The sequence below is a fragment of the Echinops telfairi genome, unplaced genomic scaffold (assembly GCF_000313985.2).
Source record: "Echinops telfairi isolate 266 unplaced genomic scaffold, ASM31398v2 ScPeMD7_60;HRSCAF=208, whole genome shotgun sequence".
Lineage (NCBI taxonomy): Eukaryota > Metazoa > Chordata > Mammalia > Afrosoricida > Tenrecidae > Echinops > Echinops telfairi.
In genome coordinates, this window is record NW_022103958.1 from 33,149,522 (window position 1) to 33,155,916 (window position 6,395).

The window sequence follows — 6,395 nt, forward strand, 5'->3', positions numbered from 1 at the left end:
TCCGGATTGGGCTGGGATGTTTTCTTAATATACAATTACTCTTTGATATAAATCTCTCTCTTACATGCATATGAGTATCTCTGGATTTGTTTCTCTAGTCAACCTGGATAAATACATCTTCTTATGTAATCATTACCTATCAGAGTGTTCCTGAACTCAGTAGTCATACAGCAAGTGCTCAGCTGTGGTTTGTGTTCCCAAGGACACCAACAGAGTGCTTTTGAAGATGAATTCAATCATTGTAACCTGGAGAACTGAACTCATATCAATGAATAGAAATGGCATTGATGTTGTTTTCCCTCTGGTTTATAATACGGCAATCTTACCCTCATGCATGTTGGTCTTCCTCGTTGTCTTGGGTCAGCTGACAGGAAATGCAATTGTGCTCTGGCTCCTGGACTACCACATGCAGAGGAACACCTTCTTTGTCTACATCCCCAACCTTGCTGGGGCTGACTTCCTCTTTCTCTGCTGCCAGATTGTAGAGTATATTCCCCGGCAAAACGCATCACCTTTCTCATTCTATTAAAACAAGAAACGCACTGCCATGGAGTGATTCCAACTGATAGCAGCTACACTCCTGGCTCTTCAGCATCGTGGTGGCGTTTCCTCATTTGGGGCCTGAATGCTCTCTGTCACTCTTGGATCCCACCTGGTCTCACTACCACCATTCAAGACACACATCAGCCATCATAGGTGTCCAGTCCTGGGTCCTTTTTTTTTGTCCTGTGAGCTTCCCAAAATGGATCTGTTGTGGTATTTGGTAAGCAAGTTTGAGGATGGTTGATATCAGGCATTTGGTATTTCCAATACCCCCTGGCTGATTGTTTTCTGTGTCATTATCTCTGGATTCCACCTGACTCTGCTGACCAGGATAACTCATGTCTCCCAGTAAATGCATATGACCAAGCTGTCCCTGGTCATCCTACTCACGGTGCTGCTCTTCCTCTCTGTCACCTGTTCGATGGTGGGGATCGGTATGGGGACCGCTCTGATTACAATGTGTATGTTTACTTCATCTGCTTGGAGCTGTTCTGTCCTGTGTCAAAAGCGGCACCAAACCTGTAATTTATTTCCTCTTGGATTCCTTGAGGCAGGGAGAGTAGAAGTCAACCTTCAACTTGATTCTACAGGAGGCTCTGCAAGGCACATTCTTTGGTTGATTGGATCTTAAGGAAGCCTCTTTCAGGAAACCATGGAGACATCTGAAAGGTACTGGTGCCATGATCAAAAGCCTCTGCTCTGGTCAATCAGCTGTGACCAGAGAGTCTGCACTACCCTTCTAGATGGACAGTCACCTGCCCTTCTCTCAGCCTCATGCTTCTCATGTACCTCAGTGATTCACCAATGACTTCCAAGGGGCCCTTTTGCTATTTACCTGGTTTTTGTAGTTTTTCTCAGAGAACGCACTAGTCTAAAGGTAGAAGTTCTCTTGCTAAGACTCTTTTCTCCTGATAGCCCAGGAAAAATGAAAGCCCTTATGGGTCTCCCAGATAGACCCACAAGGAATACATTATATTCTGTGACTGCTTGCATTGCTACATGTTGACAGCTTGTTGCTGAATAGGTGAGTTCTGCTACCTGTAAGTCTAATTAGGATTCCAGTTTTGGAGAAAACATTTTCATTGGAGACAGACATCTGCCCACATAGAAACTGTCCAAGAAACTGACCTTTTCAAAAGTCTTGGAGGCATTTGCCTCTGGCATTGCCACTATTTGGTCTTGGGCAACAGCATAACCCAAACATCCCCTCTGCACCTTGAGTAACTCTGGACCCAACCAGTGTAGAGCAACGATGTCCCGGGAGTTTCACTTTGCTCATGACAACTTTGGTGTTGGCTTTGAAGTGGAAATTATCTTGGAAGCCATTTATTTCCATGACCCATCAGGGTAAACATTACGCTGCATAGCCTCAGCACACTCCCCCTCTGCTACTCTACGCAAGCAAAACCCTGCTCTGGTCAAATTTAGCTCTCCATTTACTCCTGACCTGATCCCCAGGAACTAAATGTAGCTGGGATGTGTGCTAAATGTGTACATCTTACAGGGATCTCAACTTATCTTATTAGCACTGATACACTTAAAAATAGAGATACATTTAAACATAGAGATTCAAAGCCATATCCATACCTGATAAAATAATTCCAAAGGAAAATGGAACATGGTTCATCTCAAGGACAGCATTTGAGAAGATTTTCATCCTTATTTTAGGACTTCTGTGCCATTTGAAGAGAGATTTTAAAAATCTGTACATTAATGTTTTGATTGAAAAAGTGGTTGGAGGTAGGCCAAAGTGGACCCTGAAGGCTAAGCCAAAGAAACTATGCTTCAGTTGTAAATGCTGTTAATCCTGCATAGAGAAGCGTTTATAACTCAAATTATTTGGCACTGGATTGTGTCCTTAAAAAGATAGGTTGAAGCTCTTACCCACTTAGCTAAAAATATGACCCTTTTCAGAACATGTTATTTCCTCTTACTATCCTGCTGATCAAACAAGATCATGTTGGAGAAGGGCGTATCTTAGTCCTAATTCCAAAGGAGCGACATTATAGTGGCAAGGGACATAGGATGTGACAATGATGGAAGTAGAAGCCTCTCTAAGCAGCAAAGGAGCATCAAGAGTTGCCCAAGGCCACCAGAAACTAGGAGAGAGGCCCACACCAAGAACAGCACAGTTGTGTCCCTGTCTTTAATTTGAACTTTTATCTTCAGAATGGAGAAAATGCATTTCTGTTCTTTCAAACCATCAAGTCTGCAATATTTTTCCATGACCATCCTGGCTGACTAAGGTATATGGTAGGGATAGAAGGGTAGAGCCAGTCACGTGTGGCGTCCTGGAGGTCACCAAGGGAGGCTCCTTTCTGCTCAGACAGCCTGGTCCTATGTGCGGCCTGAGCAGGCTGGGCTGGCTGGTGCCTTTCTGGAAGCAGGGCGGGGTACCTGGTCTCTGCATTCTGGGGCCTTATACCCATCTCTTCTTCAGTCTATATTTGGTGAACTTCTCTTTCTTACTAGTTCTGAAGTTTACCGAAGCTAACTTAAGAAGGCATATATGTAATTTTCCATTCTGGAGTTATGTATTTCCCACCTGCAGGGGCAGTGAATTATTTAATGTGGCTCTTCAATGTCTCTAGTCCCAATATAAAGAAAAGAAAAATGCTCACAACTAGATTAATAGGTAACAACATGGAGAAAAGATTGAAGTTGTCGAGACGTTCCTTTTGCTTATATCCATAATCAATCCTCGTGAAGCAGCAGTTAAGAGATCAAATGCCATAAGCATTGGGTAAAGCTGTTGCCCAAGACCTCTCTGCAGTGCTGAAAATCAGGTTGTTATCTTGAGAACTAAGGTGCGCCTGACTCAAGCCATGGTATTTTCAATTGTCTTATACACTTCTGAAAACTGGACATTGAAGAGGAAGACCAGAGGAAAATTGATGCATTTGGACTATGGTCTTGTCAAAGTACATTGGATTGGCAACAGAACAAACACATCTGTCTTGGAAGAAGTACAGTCAAAATGTTCCTTAGAGACAAGAATGGCAAGGCTTTGTCTCACATATTTTGGACATGCTACCAGGAGAGACAAGTCCTGGCGAAGGACATCATGCTCTCTACAGTGGAGGGCACCAGAAAAGAGGAAGGTCCTCAGTGAGATGGGTTGCACAGTGGCTGAAACATTGGGCTCAAATGTAAGAACAACTGTGAAGATGGAGAAATCCCAACCAGTGTTTTGTTCCTTTGTACCTGAAGTCACTACGGGTCAGGACTGACTTGATGACACTTAACAATACCTACATTAATCTATCTTCCAGTGTCTTCTGTCTGATAGCAATGATATTCACATCGTTGGTCAATGAGCAGAAAGGATCCTCTGGAGCAGCGGTTCTCAGCCTTGCTTTCGTACAGGTCCTCATGTTGTGGAATTGTATTGTTTTCGTTGCTACTTCATAACTGTCATTTGCTACTGTTATGAATCTGGTGACCCCTGTGAAAGTGCACTTGACCCCCAAAGGGGTCGCAACCTACAGTTTGGGAATCACTGTTCTGGAGATTTAATCCACACATTAACCTGCAAATGAATTGGGGCTTTTATTGTCATCCATAGCCTTCTGCAAACCAGATGCCTAGAATTTAAGCTCTAATACAAGTCTCTCAACTGGTCTTGGATTTCATTATTTACCATCGTTTGCTCACACAGGCTGGTGTTCTCCTTCCTTGTGAACTTAGCTGATACCTCACTTAGAGGGCTGCTTGTTTTGAGACAAGTTTTGAAGACATCCGATGCTATTATTTCTGGTAGATGGCAGAATCTGTTTTCTTTACCACATTTTACTACAGCACCCATATCTTCAGTATGGGTGACCTCTTCATGAGGGCAATTATTGATCAAGGCCAGGTTGTAAAGGCCAATTGTTCTTGGATTAGGGCTACAATTAAGTGCGAGCTCAAAATCCATTCATATATGTATGGTTTATAAATATCCCTTGTTCACTTTAGAGAAATCATTAATATTTTAGTAGAGAATTATAAATCATCCCATGAGAAATATGGTAATTCTACTGATAGTATTAGTAATTTCACTAATGGTATAAAATTTGTAATACTATTGAGAAAAGGAAACTATACTTGTACAGGACGGCTTTTTAGACATGGATGGTTGACTTATACAGATTAAAAGTTTAAGTGACTGAACACTATTTATGCAAACAATGAGGGTTGGAGATAAGGCAACATTTTCAATAATGTACCTTCACAAAGGCAGAATTTGCCTGCTGGCCTAAGATATGTCATAAAAAGAGGGAAGAGAGTATGAAAATAGCAAATATATTGGAGCCTTCAATTGCCATTTATTGGGCACCTCAAAACAAAGTCCAACGACTTCCATATCCATAACCTTGGGATAGTAGTCATCTGCTTTTTCTCACATTAGGGCATTTCAGACTTGGGGCCTAAGGAGTATTACAGCTCCTTTAATCTGCTACAGGTGTGTTTAAGTCTGGTTAACTCAGTGGGTTTTCAAATAGGATCCTTCTGTTGTGGCCAATGAAGGGCACTGTGCCTCTCAAAAAGACAGGAATCTAAAGTCCCCGTTGTCTATAGCTCCTGATCTTGGCCACCAAGGGCTGGATAAAAACTAGATAAAAAGTGCCCAATTAAATATTTCTTAACATTTCTCTTCTGGTGCCATTCCCAGGGAGTAGAGTGTGGTTGCTGTTGGCTTTAATTCTTCATTTCTTACATGGGGAGGCCATCAAGCTTGTGAACATCCATACATTAAGAACTAGAAGTAAAAATGTATGCTTCAAAGCTATAACCATAGGAGTTGTACATAGGAATGACTGTGAGGCTGGCCCAGGGTCAAGCAGTGGCTCCTGCTGTTGTGCACAGGGTCACTACAGATGAGACCCAACTCGATGGGCCCTAACAACCACCGAACCACAACTAATCAAACCATTACCGGGAAATGGTAAAATGCTGATTTCCTTAGAGAACAGATCCAGAAAGACTTTCAACTTCTGTTTGACATACTTGCTAATCATTTGGAAAGAAATTGTAAATGTGCATGTATTACTGCAGTGATTAGAAAAGGGAGAGGTGTTAGAACAGGCGTGGTGGGCCTTTAATTAAAAGCAAAGGATGATGGGCTTTATTCATCAGCTACAGAAACTCACTTTGCTTAGCCCTGCTGGCAGTGCAGAGTCAGGAGCAAAACTCCGGAACAATCATCACTAATAAGGGATAGGAGTGAATGGATGGGGAGCGGAGCGAGAGTTGTACAATTTATACCAAAGCTTTATCAAATGTTGAAAACATCTCATGACCTAACCTATTTGGGTTCTAATCAGGGTTCTAATCTCTGCACAGGAAATCACAGGGCTGTCCAACATGTAGATAAATTTTGTTCCATCACCAGACTGCTTTCCAGCCCCACTTCCCCCTGCAGACATCTTTCTACCCAGAAGTCAGAGAAGGGTGCTCTGGTCACTATCAATTACAGGAGAGTGCCTGGCTTCTGGGCAGGACAGAACTTCGTTTCAGCGAGAAGAATAGAGGGAAGGTAAGCGTTTATTAAGATCGGTCTTATTTCCAAAGCCGCTGTCCTCTTCTGCACTGGTCTTCTGTGGGGTGGAACATTCAGAAAGGGATGAGGGTCCCCTCGAAGAATGAAAGAAGCATGAAGCTCCCTCTGGACCACTTTGACGGCAGCATTCTTGATGACGAGAGATGCAAATGGAGAATCCGGGATTGTTTTCCCACTAGGGCCCCTCCCTCTGCGCCCTCTCCTTCCTCCACACATTCTTTTCTTTCTTTCTTTCTTTCTTTCTTTCTTTCTTTCTTTCTTTCTTTCTTTCTTTCTTTCTTTCTTTCTTTCTTTCTTTCTTCCTTCCTTC

The 6,395-nt window shown here is 42.7% G+C and overlaps 1 pseudogene; it reads left to right on the plus strand.

Annotated features, from left to right (window-relative positions):
• The first annotated feature begins 334 nt into the window (after positions 1-334).
• LOC123521790 lies at positions 335-1,587 on the plus strand (annotated as a pseudogene).
• The last annotated feature ends 4,808 nt before the right edge of the window (positions 1,588-6,395 follow it).